The sequence below is a fragment of the Triturus cristatus genome, chromosome 7 (genome assembly GCF_964204655.1).
Source record: "Triturus cristatus chromosome 7, aTriCri1.1, whole genome shotgun sequence".
NCBI lineage: Eukaryota > Metazoa > Chordata > Amphibia > Caudata > Salamandridae > Triturus > Triturus cristatus.
In genome coordinates, this window is record NC_140590.1 from 78,006,416 (window position 1) to 78,025,431 (window position 19,016).

The 19,016-nt window shown below is 44.6% G+C and overlaps 1 long non-coding RNA gene across 2 annotated transcripts in view; it reads left to right on the plus strand.

Moving 5' to 3' along the window:
• Positions 1-19,016, plus strand: part of LOC146808861 (uncharacterized) — a 62,664-nt gene that overhangs the window by 26,740 nt on the left and 16,908 nt on the right. The window contains exon 2 of one of the 2 annotated variants that reach the window (XR_014965498.1): positions 1,262-1,551. The exons of the other annotated variant lie outside the window; for it this stretch is intronic. This is a non-coding gene — a long non-coding RNA (uncharacterized LOC146808861). The remainder of the gene's footprint in view (positions 1-1,261; positions 1,552-19,016) is intronic. 2 annotated transcript variants of the gene reach the window in all.

Below are 19,016 nucleotides of genomic sequence, written 5' to 3' on the forward strand. Positions count from 1 at the left end.
TTTTGGGGACTCAGCAGCTGCAGGACAAGTTGATCTGTGGCATAATGGGTGAAGTTAGTTGGCAGGCTGAGGAAATAATAATTATGAGGCCTATGTGTCCCCTGTGTGTTCCCCATCATTTATGTACACATGCATGTATCCCATGCATTTCCCCTCCATGGCCTGTCTATCATGATGCTTATACTATAAACGTGGCCTGCCATCATCCAGTCTCCCATGAGAGAAACGACAAATCTACATTGAGGCCTACACGTTTTGCATCATGTTTTCTATACTCGTGTCATTTTCATGAAAGCCCATTATTTTGGCTCAGCCAGAGCCGAAAAGAGGTTTCAGGCCTCAGACGCTCTGAGAGCTCTGAGAGCTGCAGCTGCGTATCCTTGGCCTTGCACACTTGGGCCTCAGCCAAAGGGGCCCTGTCCGAGGTGCCGAGACAGTATTGAGCACGGTTATCTGCTTACTCCTACTGAACCACATTCCTGCCTGGAGAAGGAGGAATAAACATAACCCATCTGCAAAGGAGAGAGCCTAGCCTTTCTGTCTCTTTTTGTGTGATTGCAAAGCTCACGTCAGTGAAAAGCCCATAGCCCCCATGTAAGGCCTACGCAGTGAATGAAGAAATAGATGCCACATTGGCTCTTGGTGATGGGCAACCTATGTCACAAATCAGTCCCTGCTCCGGACTTTAGATATCAGATAATACAAGATGTACTGGTCGTCCTGACACTGAAGGCCTCTCTTCCAGACTCCCCGACTGCACAAGCAGCCTTCCCCCAGTCACACGTCAATTACACGTCATGCTCGAGTTGAGCACAAGTAAGGCAAAGTTCCAGTAAAGTTCCAGCTGATCACGCAACCCCCTCCAGGTATCCACCCACCTATGACATTCACCAATGATCATCACGTGGACGCCCACATGGACGCCCACCTTCACGCCTACTTACACGCCCACATGCTCTTATCTCATTCTCTCTTGCTCTGCCTGAAGCACTCCTGCTTACGTATAATATTGAATGTATATATACTGTACTCTGTGAATAAAGTTTGAGAATATTATTTTGAGAATATTCTGAGCAGAAGACCCTTCCTGATCCCTTGTGGTGATGTAACTATTCTCCCTATAACTCGAGTTATTGGAATAAAGCCCTTTTGAACCTGATACCACAGACTCAGCCTCTTGCTTTATGCATGATCATATTGATATTATAGAAATTATGAGTGCGTAATACTTTATTTACGACATTTAATGGTGCCCGAATAGGGACGAATCTCCTTCCCCACGCGCCGGAGATGAAGGTCCAGTTTTGCCCCCTTCCACAGCCGTGACGGACTTCAAGTGCGCACGTCGCGGGTTTTCCCGCCAACTCCCTCAGGCCACCGAAGGAGGAGGACTGCGACCAGGCATCCATATGAGGCGGTGAGGATTGCGGATCGTCCCAACCCAGAGCCCACCTGCGAGAGAGCTGTGTCCGAGGTTTCTAGAGATCCACCAAAGATACGCCATTCCCTGCTCAGCGTCAAGTGTCTGAGGCCTTCAAGTTCTGCTTCCCGGTGAGTTTTTCATGGGGGTTGCATAAAGACGGGTTCATTTAATGAACACGGTAAAGACGTGTCTCACTTGTGAGACCGGTATGTTTTCAAGTATTAAAGAGCATGCATCAAGTATTAAAGTCAAGTTTTCAGGTGCACCGATTTAACTGTATGAATGTTATTGTCTTAGTCAGGTTCAGTTAGGTTTGAATGTGTCAGGTTTTTATGTAAGTTAGTTTCATTGTGATTTTTGTTCTTGGTTCATTGTGATTTTTGTTATCGGTTACATTCCAACATGCCATTGTTTTCAAAACTGCGTAAGATATGTACCAGAAAAGGTGTACTAGAGGAACCAGTTAACATTCCGCCTAGAGACACACCTGGACATTTCATGTACTGTAATCATGGTGTGGTAAATTTAAATTACCTAGACTTAATTTATGCGGTAAAATTCAATAAGAATAACTCAGTAAAAACAAGAGGCAGAATCCGTGGTATTTGAGGTTATAAAAGGGAATTTATTCCTTACAAAGGAATTATGGTTCGAACCAGGCAATCGGGTTCCGTCACCACGAAGGTTCAGGAAGGGATCGGCAATACATTATTGACAGGTTGTCATATTTATAATAATTGCATTACAGTAAAGACAGATGCAGGAGGCGTAACAGCTGATAAGAATACACATACGTAATGAAAAAGGCGTTACAGTAGGCGTGCATAAAGGCGTATACTAGAAACGTCATTAAGAGGATGTCACAGGTGGGTGGATCCATAAAAGAATCCTGCAATGTCAGCAGAAATACATGGCAGAGATGCGCGTGCAGCCGCATGACGTGTGATTGACGTGTAACTAGAGGGTGAAGGGGACTTTGACATTTAGCCCTACATGAGGAGACAGAAGTCTGGGATGTCAGAACAACCTAATCCCAAATCGTATCTAATATCTTGTGTTTAAGGAACTATATTATCTGGAAGGAAAGGTCTCTCAGGCAGAGGCTATTCTATACTGACTGCTAGTGCGTGTACAAGCGTCTAAGTGTCTACATGAGATGCGAGGGGGCATGGGCCTACCATGGAAACGAAAGCTATGAATTACTTGCACGGAGACAGTAAGGCCGGGCCCTTGGCTCTGCAGCTGGAAGGATGTTTACCTAAACTACTAGACAGGAATGTATTGGATGAGGAGCGGAGCAGATAACTTGAAGGCTGAATACAGTTTTTGGCAGGCAACAGGCCGGGCCAGGCACCGTTTAGCCGCGCAGGGAGTAGGACAAAGTTCATGGATACAGATGCAGGTCCAGGCTGGAGCATTCAGAGGCAGAAGCAGGAAAAGGCTCGATGGCAGAATTCAGGGCCTAGCTTGCCAGAGCTGGAAAACGTGAAAAGTATACCATATAAAGACGGTGGCAAAGCATACTTAGGAACGGAGTATCTGACCCATTCATGGCAGATCTGAAAGAGGACATGTTAACGTTGGACACAATTGTATTTGCGTCTTCATAGCTTGAAGTGGAGGGAACATACATGTACTTGTAGCATGTACATGGAGCCGTTGGGGTCTAAGATAGGGGACACAATTGACCATAAAAATTCATATTTCCTCATTCCCTCCTTGTCCCCTACGGACCCTTCATGAAATATCGATCTTCAGGAATCCATCAATCTGTTCATGTAACATCATTTGCTCTCCTTTCTTCTTCCGGAATTTTGAATGAGAACTTGAACGTGAAATACATGATGTGGCACACAGGCCGCAAATCGCTGGTCCACATTGTAGACACAGGCAACAACTGAATATTATGAGAAGGCCAATACCTAGGAAGGATAGGACTTTCCATCCCCAGGCTGACAACACGCTCCAGAACCAACCGGACCATGTCCAGGTGCCTGGATTCTGATGTATCTGGCTTGCAATCTTGTGAAGACGAGTTATGGCTTTATATACGGATGGCGCGTTTTCTGGAATGAAAACACAGCAACTTGATCCGATGACCCTACAGGCTCCGCCCCTATCGGCTAGGATGACGTCAGGGACAAGACGATTTTGGAGAACAACAATCCGCATCGCAGACTGCTCCTCTGTTAAGTTGCCTAGGGCAGAGGTAGTTTCATTCACTACTGCTTCAAGGGTTCTGGTTAATCTACGTATCAGTTTACTATTTGAGACAACACCTATGTAAGGAAAGAGACCTTTATTGAAGTCTGTATATTGTTCCCATGCTGTTTCAGTGTAGTCAACAATCGGGATATCTCTCTGAGGTCTATTGTGTACTAGATGAGTATTTCTATGATAATCAGGAGGGGCTAGGAAAACAGGTGGCAGAAGGAATGCAATGTAACAGGTACCATCCCAATCTAGAGGTAAACGTATATATGCGGTATGACCACATATGAAGTAGGAATGACGAGAAGCTCTAGATGTAGACTTGCCTTGATCACTGAATTCGATCACAGTAGTACATTTACTATGACCCAGGTGTACTGAACCATTCTTTCTTACACATAATTCACCTCTAACTGGAAATACTGACATAGCGGGCAAGACTGGTGCAGCTTCGGATTCAACATTCAGAATCATGAGGTTAAGTGTAAAATTACCTAATCCATATACTTCATTTTCTAGATCAGTTCCTGTTCTTTTGGGAAGTCCCTCCTTGTTAGGGTAACAGGCTTTAAGCAAGACTAAGTTCAGGTTTCCCCATACCCAGTTGCTCTGGTAAACTACAGTGTTTGAATCTAAAGAATTAATCAAACTAAGCCATGCTCCACAGGAACCATTGTGTGTGAACGGGTACGGAAAGAGAGGCAGAACTCCTTTGTATTTCTGATAGGGAGGGAGTCGGCCACATATCCAACAATTTGTAGCATTGCTGGTCTGATGGGAATGATGTAACATACTAATGAATGTGTTGTTGCGCAGCGCAAATCTGTAGGACAACTCATGTGGAGGTAATTCACTAAAAGAATGTTCGGCAGTAACATTGTAAGCACGCTTGGAAATAGGATAGTACATGTGCAACAGTATACTTGCAGCAATAATCAAAAAACTTAGGAAAAACATAATTAATAATGTCACTATACAGTGACTACGAAGTGATTTACAGTATGCATGTTTCTTGAGCTGTTTCTGTCTATTTCTCTCGCTAATTCGGTCTAGAGGATACATGTCAGAGACTAATTCAACCGATTCACCTTGGAGAGGACTTAAACAATCAAATTGTCTGACTTGCTAGACCTTAGTTTCAGTTTGTATTCTTGCGATTCGGTTTTCTCAACCAGGGGGAGTTTTGAGTCAGTCTGTGGAAGGGGGCAGGGCTGAGAGTTCAAATCAGATGGTAGTCCATGAAATTTCTTGATATGGCTCGAGTGTAGCAAACCCTTGCGACCCTCGACCTTCACTGCTGTCCTCGTGGTCAGAAGTACCAGTTTTGGCGTTTGCCAGCGAGGCTCCAACGGGCTCCTCCTGTCGAAATTTCTTATGGAGACAAAGTCTCCGGGAACCACTTCATGGGGCTTCACCTCGGTGTTGTCGGGAAAGGCTGCAGCTACCTGTGAACGGCAAGATTGTAGTGCAGACATCAAGGAAGCAAGGTAATCTGTCAGCATATTACAATCAACATCAGTGATTTTACGAGGTATAGGTGTCCCCCACATATTTGGTGGCCTACCGAAGACCACCTCGTACGGGGATAGCCCTGTTCGAGAATGTGCTACCATTCTCATGTAAAAGAGAGCAACTGGTAAGGCTACTATCCAGTCGACACCTTTCTCTCTGCAGATTTTAGAAAGTCGAATTTTCAGAGTCTGATTATGACGTTCCACGAGACCTGCTGCCTCGGGATGTCGGACACAGTGGAATTTCCATTGATAGCCTAACAAGAGTGAAATGTGTTTCATTAGCTCGGATGAGAACGGCTGGCCGTTATCTGAGTACACGATACGGGGCAAACCATACCGTGGGAAGAATTCACGAACTAACTGTTTGGCAGTAGTCGGGGCAGTGTAATCTGAGACGGGATATGCCTCTGTCCAACGGGAAAGAGCACATACGACTACGAGGACATATTTAAATCCTCGACAACGTTCCATCTGGATATAATCCATCTGGAGGACTTCAAAAGGGTGATCGGGAGGTTGAAATCCACCTTGCTCTACAGGTACACCTTTACCTGGGTTGAACTGACAACAAATCATACAAGTACGGACTTTCTGTTTGGCTGCAGCTCGTAAGTGTTTATTAAACCAAATGTTTTGAATACTGTCTAACATAGCTTTTTCTCCTAAATGTGCTGGACTATGTATTGTGTTAATGATAACTTGAACCATTGAGTCGGGGAGAAACCATGTAGATTTTCCCTTCGTCATCCATCCCTGATCTGTTTGGATCCCTCCTAGTTCAGTCCATTTCTTGATTTCCTCTGGTGTAGCATGTGTCTGTATGTCAATTACATCAAGGGCGGGATCCTTAACTGTCATGCAGTGTGTCGGAACTATTGTCTTTGTCAAGTCAGTTGCATGAGTCCTATTCTGTGCTGTTTGCTTAGCTGTTCGGTCTGCTAGGTCGTTACCCTGGGAAATAATATCGGTGACTTTTGTATGGGCCTTACACTTCATGATAGATATCGCAGTAGGTAGATGTATTGCATCTAATAGAGCTTGAATGAGGGAACGTGTTGAATGTTCGCACCATGAGAAGTTAAATAACCTCTCTCTCGCCAAAGGACTCCGAAGTCATGGACAACTCCGAATGCATAACGTGAATCTGTATATATGTTAACTTTTTTATTTTTGGCTTGAATACAGGCTTGTGTCAGAGCGATGAGCTCTGCTGCTTGAGCTGACAAAGTGTTAATACAATTCGTTTCAATGACTTCAGTGTCTGTTGTGACTGCATAAGCGGCCACTAATTCTCCTGTACTTGTTCTCATGCATGACCCATCCACATAAAGTGTTAGGTCTGGGTCTGATAATGGAATGTCTGTCAAGTCTTGTCTGGGTTTCGTCGTAATAGTAATGACTTCAATACAATCATGTGCCAATGGGTCTGTTCCACTTAATGGCAAAAGTGTGGCAGGATTTAATGTACTACAATGTCTGATTTCTATGTGTGGCTGGAACAATGTTAGTTCATAACCCGTCAGTCGTGCTATAGTCAAGTGTTGTGTTTGTGTCCGGTTCAAGAGAACCTCTACTGCGTGTGGTACTTGTACTGTCAATTGATGTCCTAATACTATGGAATCGCTTTGTCTGATCGCTAAAGCTGTCGCTGCGACTGATTTCAGGCACGCAGGAAGAGCCTGAGCTACGGGATCTAACGTGCTAGAAAAGTAAGCACACGGCTTGTGTGATCCTGCTTGTTCCTGAGGGAGTACTGACAAGGCAGTACCTTCACGTTCTGTAACAAAAAGTGTAAAAGGCTTACTGTAACATGGTGTCGCTAAAACAGGTGCTTGGCATAAGGCTTTCTTTAAGTCTTCAAAAGCTTGTGTATGTTCTGGAGTCCAAGGGAGGACAGTCGATGTCGCTGCCTCCTGGGTTGTCAACTGAATGAGTGGTTTTGCTAGAAATGCGTATTGGGGGATCCACTGCCTACAGTACGAAGTGAGGCCTATGAAGGCCCGTACCTCCTTTTGTGTCTTGGGTGGTGGCAGGTTTACAATTAACTGGATGTGGTCAGGTGTGAGCTGTCTCCCCCCCTTGGACAGCAAGTGCCCAAGGTACACAACTTGCTGGGCACAGAATTGCAGCTTCGAAGGGGACACCTTGTGTCCCTTGTCGGCCAGAAAATATAAGACCGTCAGTGATGCTTTTTCATGATCATCAACATACTGAAGCAGTGCAGTGTTAACAGGCATGTGGATACTGTCAAGTTGTCTTTTCAGTGCTTGGCTGTAGATGCTGGGACTTTCTGTAAATCCTTGAGGTGCGCGTGCGAATTTAAAGCTTCGTCCATTTAAACTGAATCCGAACAAATATTGGCTTTCCGGATCGATTGAGACGCTAAAGAAGGCGTTCTTGAGGTCAATTACAGTGAAGAACGTTGCTTCTGAATCAATAGCTGTCAGTAATGAAGAGATATCTGGAACCACGGGATATTGTGGTACAATGCATTTATTCAATTCGCGCAGATCAATAACTAATCGATATACTGGGGGTGCTTTTGGATCAGTTCGTTTAAGAATCGGAATGATCGGAGAATTACATACATTGGAGTCGGTTTCCACAACCACTCCTTGTGCAATGAGCTCGTCAATGATTTGCAGTAAAGCCACTACAGCATCTGGAGGTAACTTGTATTGTCGCATTCGTGGTAATACCACTCCTGCTTTGAGTGTGACTCGATATGGTGTAATGTGCATACAATCTACATCAGTGGGGCCTTGTGCCCATAAATGTGCAGGTAGATTCTGTAACCGGTGATCCATGTCTCTTGACACGTAGTGACCTTTAAAGTCACGCAAAAATAGTCGTACTCCGTCCGGAGAACAACATATTATAGCTCCTAGAGCTTTCAATGTTTTTCTACCTAACAAGTTTTCTGGACATGATTTAGTAAGAAATAAATCTGTAGTCCGTGTCAACGGACCAACTGTAAGTGGAAGCGGTTGCGATACTTCGTTAATAGTAGGCTTTCCTGAAAAACCAAGGGAAATATTTTGTGAGCCTGAGAGGGGTGCCCCTGGGACTTCGTCGTGACTTATAGTTGTTCTGCTTGCCCCTGTATCAAGTAAAAACTTTCTGTCTTTCCCTAATACTTGACTCTGTACATAAGGACCCTCTTGATCTACAGGAACCTCAATAAGGGGTAAGCCAACTTCCCTCTCTAGGCTATTTCATGTGTATCGCTGATAATCTGGATAGTCATTTTGTGCATACTGGTACATCTGATGTGTCGTGTTTTGTGTTGCGGCAATAGGCTGTGACGGTGGTACCGCTACGGTCTGTTGTGCAGCTTGCATAGGCTGTACATGCTGAGGTGCTTGTTGTTGGATCTGATCCTGTCTAGGTGGACGTGGTCTCTCCTTGGTTTTACCCGTAGAGATATTGTGTTTCAGAACTGCACAATCGTTTATATAATGACCTGGCTGTTTACAATAGTTGCATGTCCCTTTTACAGGAACCGCTGAATTACTGGACTGTGTCGCACCCTTTTTATGACCGTCAGCTGGAACTGACTGGGCGACGAGCATTTTCATTTTCGTGTCTTTCATACGTCTTTGTTCGTGTTCTTGTTCTTCTCTAATTCTATTCTGGTGATACTGTAACATTTGTAACATTTGTGACGGAGTGTTAGCTTGCCAAGTGCTCTCAACTTTCAATACTCTGTTTTTAACCTGTGGCAGGGAATTCTCGACTAGTTTTGTTACAAAGAGATGTGGATATGACTCGCTATTTGCTTTTAGGCCGCTATTAATACCAAAACATTTTTCAAATCGGGAATAGAAATCACTAGTGTCTTCATCGGGTTTCTGTTTACAGGCTGAGATTGCTCCCCAGTCTTCCTTTTTCGTAGTTAATAAACGTGGCAATACTTGTACTAATAATCCTGGTAATGCTTTAGTTTTGTCCCCAAGCCCTACGCCTGCAGTTCGGGCATTTTCTTCGTTTTCTAATGCTGTCCAATCAATCTTTTGTTCTCCCACCTCCCACTCTTTTTCTTTCAGTTTCTCGTAAATACCGGCAGGCAATAATACTTTCAATATTTTCATAATGTCAGGATAGGTATAATCACCCATGAGTAACATGTCCTTTAGTTCACGGTGGAAACCTGCTGGATCTTTGTCATGGCTGGGCACTAATTTTTTCATTTCCAATAGTTCTATTTTAGTTATGGGCGTGTACACGAACACGCGTCTAAAAGTATTATCATCATTTCTAACTGGGTGTACTTCGCGTAAGGGATTCTGTCTGTCTATGTAATACGTTTTTCTTTCCATGGAGGGAGCTGGATCATGTTCTGGACACAAAAAGGCACTATATCTGTGTCGGTATTCTAGAATTACCTTAATTAGATCGGTACCCATACCTCTCCATTTATTCGTGAGTAATTCTATCAGTATATCAGGTAGGGGATCAGGATCGGAGTGTTCGTTTTTATACAATATAAGGAGGTGTTGTATCATGTATATACCAGCTAAACGCTGTTCGCCTGGTGTGAGGTTCAGAAACGTGTGTGCTAGCGCATCATCACTGTATTTTTCAGAACTGTCAGCCCATTGTACTGCTGACCTGGCTAATTCTTGTTCATCCATAGAATCGAGCACATGGTACCCCCTTCGTTCTCGAAGTAATTTATCAGTAGCCTGGAATAAGTGTTCAGGGGTCCTTGGATTTGAGATAGCTGCTTGAAAAATTCTGTTACATTCTGGACGTATCGGACGTATTGCATTATTAAAAGATCTTCCTTTACCTACATAAGCTATCATTTCTCTAGCTGGTAATTCTAATTGTCCTGTGGTCATTTCTGACTGTTCCTCCTCCTCTCCCTCTGATTCAGTTTTATCTGCCTCTAATCTTCTTTCATGTATTCGTTCTACTTCTTTTCTGATCTTTCGGTGCATAATTTCTATACTCTTCTGTTTATCATGTTTTCCGTCTGCTATATTCTGACCCCATCTGGTAAGTACTTGCATTTCCTCCGGATCTACCTCAGGCCTATCTCTGTTTCTGATCAAGCAGTTTATGAAGAAGCGTAACAATAATTTTTGCATGTCCACTTTCTGGTATTCCATGGCCTCGCCAATACTTTCAGGACCTTCCCCTGTTTGGATAAAGTGATATATTTTGTCTAGATGACCAATCATTCCCGGTAGCGTCATTAGATAGGTCGAAACTCGTCGTAAACGTACTGATGATAGCAACATTCTGTCGTGTTTACCGGGCACTGGATCATATCTACAATCTGTAAGAGGCTCATTAAATATATTGTGATTAGCTGTTTGGGGTGTACGTTGGTGTGCTAAATCCCTATACGTCAACCTAGGTGCTGGCTGAGGCGTGGAAAAACCTCCTGTCGCACCTCCTGAGGTGCCAAGTCCAAAAGGATTTGTTGGATGTAGGGTAGAGAGTGTAGATGCAGGAAGGACTGTAGAAACAGGTGGAACGTTTAGAACGTGAGGAGGCGTTTGTTGCTGCGGAGGTGGGGGCAGATGATCTTGGGGTTGAGCGTTGTCAACAGGTGGTGCGCGTGGCTGCGCACCATTAGCATATTCGGGGGCTGCATCATCTAAATAGGAAGAAAGGAAAATGTCCTTTGCGGTCTTGGGATGTACTTTAATCGGGAGTAATGGAGGTGGCAGATCTCTTGGTACCTCCTGGGTGGCCTTAGGCAAACCCTCGGCCAGAAGAGGATACATACCATTCATAAGAGTGTTTCGTTGTCTGTCTACTTGTTCTGTTTTTACTCGGATACCTTCGTCAATTAATATGTTTTCTCGGGCTTTTTCTGAATCTTCTCTACTTTTCTCTTCTTTTCTGATCGCTTTCTCTGCGCGTCTATGCGATTCTTTACGCCATAATTCAATGGCATCTTTCTGTGACTGTCTGGCTTTCTTTTTCCATAATACTTCTTCTACTCTCATGATGCAATCTGCATCCCATGTCCCAGCAGCGGGCCATCTCTGACTCTCTGCTAAATCCTTGGTGTAGTCCACCCATAAATCAAGATATAATACGGCATCTAGGCCATGTTTATGGTACATAAAGTACCCTGGAGTGTCCCTAGGTGGAATGGGAACGGCTTCCTCGAGTATCCCTTTTCTAGTTTTTATCTGTCTTAGCTTTGAAAATAACGGCATCTTAAACCTTGCTACTTGATTCTTACTTGAATTTTAAAACTTGGACTTGAACACAATTAATACAATAAACACAGTAATAAAAATCGAACAATCACTCATACCACGACATTTAAAACATATCAAAACATTTTAGAATGAACAATAATAATTAGAATAAAACTAGTTAACTGCATAATACTAGATATACTGGATGTACTGCTAAACAGTACAGATACACTGCTGAAACAGTGCAGACCGGATCTGTGTACCCAAACCCGTCTTGACCGGCACAAACTAATGTGCACGTCTAAATGCGTCCCCAGCAACGGTACTCACCGGGAAGCACGGAACGGAACAGAAGGCCTCGGAAGTCTAGACTGGACTAGACCAAACTGGACTGGACTCGACTCGTGACTTAGATACTTCGGAACTTCGGAATCTGGTGGGCCTCTGTATACCTCGGATCTTGCTCTCTCAGCTAGGCTCTGGTCGGGATTCTCCGCACTCCTCACCGCCTCGTCTGGGTGTTGATCGCAGCCTCAGTCGCCCCCCGTTGGCCTGAGGGAGATACAGGAAATCCTGCGGGTACGCGTAGTTGTCCGTCCGGCTGTGGCAGGAGACCGGGTCTGCAACGCACCTCCGGCGCGTGGGGTGTGAGAGGTGTCCCTATTCGGGCGCCAATTATGTGGTAAATTTAAATTACCTAGAATTAATTTATGCGGTAAAATTCAATAAGAATAACTCAGTAAAAATAAGAGGCAGAATCCGTGGTATTTGAGGTTATAAAAGGGAATTTATTCCTTACAAACGAATTATGGTTCGAACCAGGCAATCGGGTTCCGTCACCACAAAGGTTCAGGAAGGGATCGGCAATACATTATTGACAGGTTGTCATATTTATAATAAATGCATTACAGTAAAGACAGATGCAGGAGGCGTAACAGCTGATAAGAATACACATACGTAATGAAAAAGGCGTTACAGTAGGCGTGCATAAAGGCGTATACTAGAAACGTCATTAAGAGGATGTCACAGGTGGGTGGATCCATAAAAGAATCCTGCAATGTCAGCAGAAATACATGGCAGAGATGCGCGTGCAGCCGCATGACGTGTGATTGACGTGTAACTAGAGGGTGAAGGGGACTTTGACATTTAGCCCTACATGAGGAGACAGAAGTCTGGGATGTCAGAACAACCTAATCCCAAATCGTATCTAATATCTTGTGTTTAAGGAACTATATTATCTGGAAGGAAAGGTCTCTCAGGCAGAGGCTATTCTATACTGACTGCTAGTGCGTGTACAAGCGTCTAAGTGTCTACATGAGATGCGAGGGGGCATGGGCCTACCATGGAAACGAAAGCTATGAATTACTTGCAGAGAGACAGTAAGGCCGGGCCCTTGGCTCTGCAGCTGGAAGGATGTTTACCTAAACTACTAGACAGGAATGTATTGGATGAGGAGCGGAGCAGATAACTTGAAGGCTGAATACAGTTTTTGGCAGGCAACAGGCCGGGCCAGGCACCGTTTAGCCGCGCAGGGAGTAGGACAAAGTTCATGGATACAGATGCAGGTCCAGGCTGGAGCATTCAGAGGCAGAAGCAGGAAAAGGCTCGATGGCAGAATTCAGGGCCTACCTTGCCAGAGCTGGAAAACGTGAAAAGTATACCATATAAAGACGGTGGCAAAGCATACTTAGGAACGGAGTATCTGACCCATTCATGGCAGATCTGAAAGAGGACATGTTAACGTTGGACACAATTGTATTTGCGTCTTCATAGCTTGAAGTGGAGGGAACATACATGTACTTGTAGCATGTACATGGAGCCGTTGGGGTCTAAGATAGGGGACACAATTGACCATAAAAATTCATATTTCCTCAATGGTTTAGATGCCGTGAAGTTTTTAGAACTATGGGTGGATTACACGAAGGATTTAGAGACAAAGTATAGATGGCCTATCACGGGAACGTGGATGCGGAATGCATCATGAAGGTAGAGGAAGAGCTATGGAAGAGAAAATGTAGACCTGCTCAGAAGGATGCCATTGAGTTTTGGCGCAAGGAGTCACATAGAAGAACAGAGAAAGAGTTCCACAAAGCAGAGAGTCTGAAAAAGCCAAAGAAAAGAAATTACAGGAGGAAGGGGAACGGGTAAAAAGAGAGCAGACTGAAAGAGAAAGAAATACTGTCGTTGCTGGTATTTACCCCGTCCTTTCAGAGGAACTAGCAAGAGTGGCCCCAGTAGAAAGACCCGTTAGAGTGCCAGCGCAAGTACCCCGAAAAATAAAACCAACAGCATCCGAAATGTTTATTAACACCTACCTAGAGGAATCCCCACCAGCATACGTGGACGGATCTTTCCCTGCACCCCCAACACCAGCCCAGCTCCAGGAGCTCGAGGACGGCGGGGAGGGACCCGGGACAGCATCAGGAGGGGGGCCGACAGTAAAAGTAGACATTTCCGAATGTATATATGATCCAGATCCAGGAAAGGGCAGAATGCTCGTGTTTTCACTAAGGCTTAGACGAGCAGTCGCAGATTTGGAAAAATTACCAGATATGGATAAACACCTAAAGAAAATGTACACATTCATAAGAACAGGGGAAGGTCCTGAGTGCATAGCAGAAGCCATACAAAATAGAAAAGTAATTATTAGGAAATATATCCTTCGCTTCCTAATTAACTGTCTGATCAGGGAAAAAGATGAAGGTGACGGGGACGTAGACCGTTGTTATATTGGTTGGAGTGATCGCATAGATGCCGGTCAGCATGATAAATCAGGACAGACAGACCACATGTTGACCAAAATCCGAAAGGCAATAATAGCCTCACACAAAGCAGGACCGAACGAAAAGGCTGAGTTATCATCTGATGATGAAGCAGGGGACAAAGATAGATCACTATACGTGGGCCATGCCCGACGGTTCGAGAGGCCCAAGGGCCTCAATCACCGTAAACAGGGAACGGCTATAAAAGAAAGATATTCCCTTGAAAGTTTATTCCAAATCACCGAAAAAGCGGTGAATAAATGGTTAGGTAACGATCAGCCCCTCACCCCGACCGAAAATGAATTAGCACGGTCAGCCACCCTGTGGGTATCCCAATATGATACATACAATAATGATATCGTAGCACAGACGTTCTTGAGCCTCCCACCAAACGAACAGCGCATAGCTGGTGTTTACATGGTCCAACATTTGATTACGTTGTATGAGAGTCAATATTCTGGTCCTGGTCTATTGTATAAGTTGCTGGACGACATAATACTAGACAGGTGGAAAAACATGGGTACTGAATTGATTAATGTCATCCTGGATCAGCGACACAAATATATAGTATACGTGACTAGGTCCCTGCTTCCCGCTCCACCACAGGATAAGGAACAGTTATACGACAAGTTGAACCCCCTACGAGAGGTTCATCCTGTAAAAAATGCAAACAATGTGCTGCAACGGGTGTATGTCTACACCCCCTTGTCGAAATTAGAGATACTGGAAATGAAAAAGATGTTGCCCTCCCATGATAAAGACCCGGGGGGTTTTCACCGAGAACTAAAAGACATTCTCCGCTTAGGAGAATATACATATGCTGACATCCTAAAGTTATTGAAAGTACTATTGCCTGCTGGTATTTACGAGAAGCTGAAAGAAAAGGACTGGGAGGTGGGAGAGAATAAGATCAGCTGGGATCTGTTGGAAACAGAGGAAGAAGCAAGAGGCCCGGGGGTTGGTCTGGGTCCCCGAGCTAAAGATTTACCTGAACTGCTTGTACAAGTTTTGCCTAGATTATTAGTTACTAAAAAAGAAGACTGGGATGCTATTTCAGCCTGTAAACAGAAACCAGACGAGGACACAAGCGATTTTTACTCTAGGTTTGAGAAATGTTTTACTATCAATAGTGGCCTTAAGCCCGGTAGCGATTCATATCCCCATCTTTTCGTGAGCAAACTAGTAGAAAATTCCCTACCAGAGGTAAAGTATAGGGTACTTAAGGTTGAGAGTACTTGGCAAGCAAACAGCCCTTCACAGATGTTACAAATGTTACAATACCACCAGAACAGAATTAGAGAAGAACACGAGCAGGAAAAGAGACGCATGAAGGATACAAAAATGAAGATGCTGGTGGCCCAATCAACACCGGCAAACACTACCACAAACACGAACAAGAATAGCACGAAACAAACTAGTGGGACCTGTAATTATTGCAAGAAGCCAGGCCACTTCGTAAATGAATGTGCAGTCCTGAAACACAATATAGCTATAGGTAAAACAAAGCCACGTCCTTATCCTCCCAAGGGAAATAACACACATCAGACATCAGATACGTTTCCACCGCCGCCACCGCCTGTCCATGCACCTGCACCAGCCCACGCCACATCACAAATGTATGAGCACGCTCAAACTAACTATCCAGAATACCAAACATAGTCATGAAGCAGCCCAGAGAGGGAATTCGACTTGCCTCTTATTCCAGTTCCTGTGGACCAAGAGGGTCCCTATGTACATGCACGTTTACTAGGACAAAATAAAAAGTTTTTGATTGACACTGGGGCGAGTAGAACTACCATCAGTCATTCCGAGGTTCCAGGGGCACCCCTCTCGGGCTCAAAAAACATATCCCTGGGTTTTTCAGGAAAGCCTATTATTAATGAGGTTTCAGAACCAGTCTCTTTAGGAGTTGGTCCACTAATACATACAACAGACTTACTGCTTACTAAATCATGTCCAGAAAACTTACTTGGTATAAAGACATTAAAGGAACTGGGAGCAATTATCTGTTGCTCGCCAGAAGGAGTGCGACTGTATTTACGTGATTTCAAGGGACATTTTGTAATAAAAGATTTTGACATCAGGCTCCAAAATGTACCACAGCACCTATGGGCACAAGGCCCGACTGACGTAGGTTTCATGAACATTACACCACACCAGGTCACCCTCAAAGAAGGAGTAGTGTTGCCACGGATTGGACAATACAAAATCCCACCTGAGGCTGAAGTAGGGTTACTGAAAATAATCGATGAACTCATTGCACAAGGGGTGGTGGTGGAGACTGATTCAAACATATGCAACTCACCTGTTCTTCCTATTCTTAAGCGAACTGATCCCAAAGCACCACCTGTCTATAGATTAGTTGTGGACCTGCGAGAATTAAACAAATGTGTAGTGCCACAGTACCCTGTGGTCCCGGACATTTCTTCATTATTGATGCAGAGGCTACGTTCTTTACAGTTATCGATCTGAAGAACGCATTTTTCAGTATCCCAATACATCCAGACAGCCAATATCTTTTTGGTTTCAGTTTAAAAGGCCGCAGCTTCAGATTCATAAGAGCACCACAGGGCTTCACAGAAAGTCCTAGCATCTACAGTCAGGCACTCAAACGACAACTAGACAGTATTCATATGCCTACCACTACAGCATTGATACAGTACGTAGATGACATTCTCATCACTGCAAGATCGGAAACTGACTGTGAAGATGCATCACTCACGGTTTTACACTTCCTGGCTGACAAGGGGCACAAAGTGTCCCCTTCGAAGTTACAATTCTGTGAACAGCAAGTGGCATACCTTGGGCACTTGCTATCCAAGGAGGGTAGGCGACTGACACCAGAACGTATTCAATTGATTTCTGGCCTTTCACAGCCCAAGACACAAAAGGAGGTACGTGCATTCATTGGCCTCACTTCATATTGCAGGCAGTGGATCCCCCAGTATGCTTACATAGCCAAGCCCCTAATACAGTTGACGACACAGGAGGCAGCCTCTACTAATGTCCTCCCTTGGACACAAGAACACACTGTGGCATTTGAAGAATTAAAAAGAGGTTTATGTCAAGCACCAGTTTTAGCGATCCCTGATTACAACAAATCTTTTATGCTTTTTGTGACAGAGCGGGATGGAACAGCACTATCTGTCCTCACACAAGATCATGCAGGAAAACACAAGCCCTGTGCTTATTTTTCTAGTACATTGGACCCAGTAGCCCAGGCTTTGCCTGCGTGCCTAAAATCTGTTGCAGCGACGGCTTTAGCCATAAGACAAAGTGACTCGATAGTGCTGGGCCACCCCCTGACAGTACAAGTACCACACGCAGTAGAGGTTCTCTTGAACCGGACACGAACCCAACACCTGACTGTAGCGAGACTGACAGGTTATGAGCTGACGTTATTTCAACCACACATAGAGATCAGACGATGCAACATACTGAATCCTGCTACTCTTTTGCCTTCTAGTACAGAAAACGTGCCACCACATGACTGTGTTGAAGTGATACATACCGTGACTAAACCAAGACAAGACTTGACAGATGTTGCACTCCCAGACCCTGACCTAACACTCTATGTTGACGGCTCATGCATGAGGACGGGGGCGGGAGAATTAGTGGCAGCGTATGCAGTGACCACTGCTACTGAAATCATAGAGACTAAAAGAATAGACATACTGTCAGCACAAGCAGCAGAGCTCATCGCCCTGACACAAGCGTGCATAAGAGCTAAGCACTTGAGAGTAAACATTTACACCGATTCACAATATGCATTTGGGGTAGTTCATGATTTCGGAGTACTATGGAGAGAAAGAGGTTTCTTGACCTCCCACGGGGCCAAGATACAGCATGGCCCCCTTATTCAAGCCCTTCTGGAAGCAATACATTTACCAACAGCCATAGCTATCCTGAAATGCAAAGCACATACGAAAGCTACAGATACCATTTCTCAAGGCAATGATCTGGCAGACCGAACTGCTAAACAGACAGCTCAGACCCCACTAGACATGTCAAACTCACAGATACCATCAATGACCAAAGCCATGACAGTCAGGGATCCTTCCAGGGATGTACAAGACATACAGACACATGCTACTCTAGACGAATTAAAGAAATGGTCGGAACAAGGAGGGCTACTGACTGATCAGGGTTGGATGACTAAGGGCAAAGCAACATGGTTTCTTCCCGATTCGATGGTACAAGTGATCATAAATACCGCACATAGTCCTGCACACTTAGGAGAGAAAGCAATGCTAGACAGCTTACAGAATATATGGTTCAACAAGCACCTGCGTGCAGCAGCGAAACAAAAGGTCAGAACATGTATGATCTGTTGCCAATTCAATCCAGGTAAAGGCATTCCGATGGAACAAGGTGGATTCCATCCACCCGACCACCCTTTTGAAGTCCTCCAGATGGATTATATCCAAATGGACAGATGTAGAGGTTACAAATATGTCCTGGTAGTAGTATGTTCGCTGACAAGGTGGTTAGAAGCTTATCCAGTCCCTGATTATACTGCTGTAACTACCGCCAGACAGTTGGTGCGAGAGTTTTTCCCACGTTATGGATTACCGCGTGTCGTATATTCCGACAACGGTCAGCCTTTCTCCTCTGAACTCATGAAACAGGTGTCCCTCCTGTTAGGATATACCTGGAAGTTCCACTGCGTACGACATCCTGAGGCAGCAGGCCTTGTAGAAAGACACAATCAGACTTTAAAGATAAAACTAGCAAAGATTTGCGCAGACAAAGGTGTAGATTGGATGGTAGCCCTGCCGGTTGCCCTCTTTTACATGCGAATGGTAGCCCATTCCAGAACAGGCTTATCTCCCTATGAAGTGGTCTTTGGTAGACCACCGAATATGTGGGGCACTCCAATGCCTAAAGAGATTACTGATGTTGATAGTAACATGCTGACAGATTACCTGGCTTCCTTGATGTC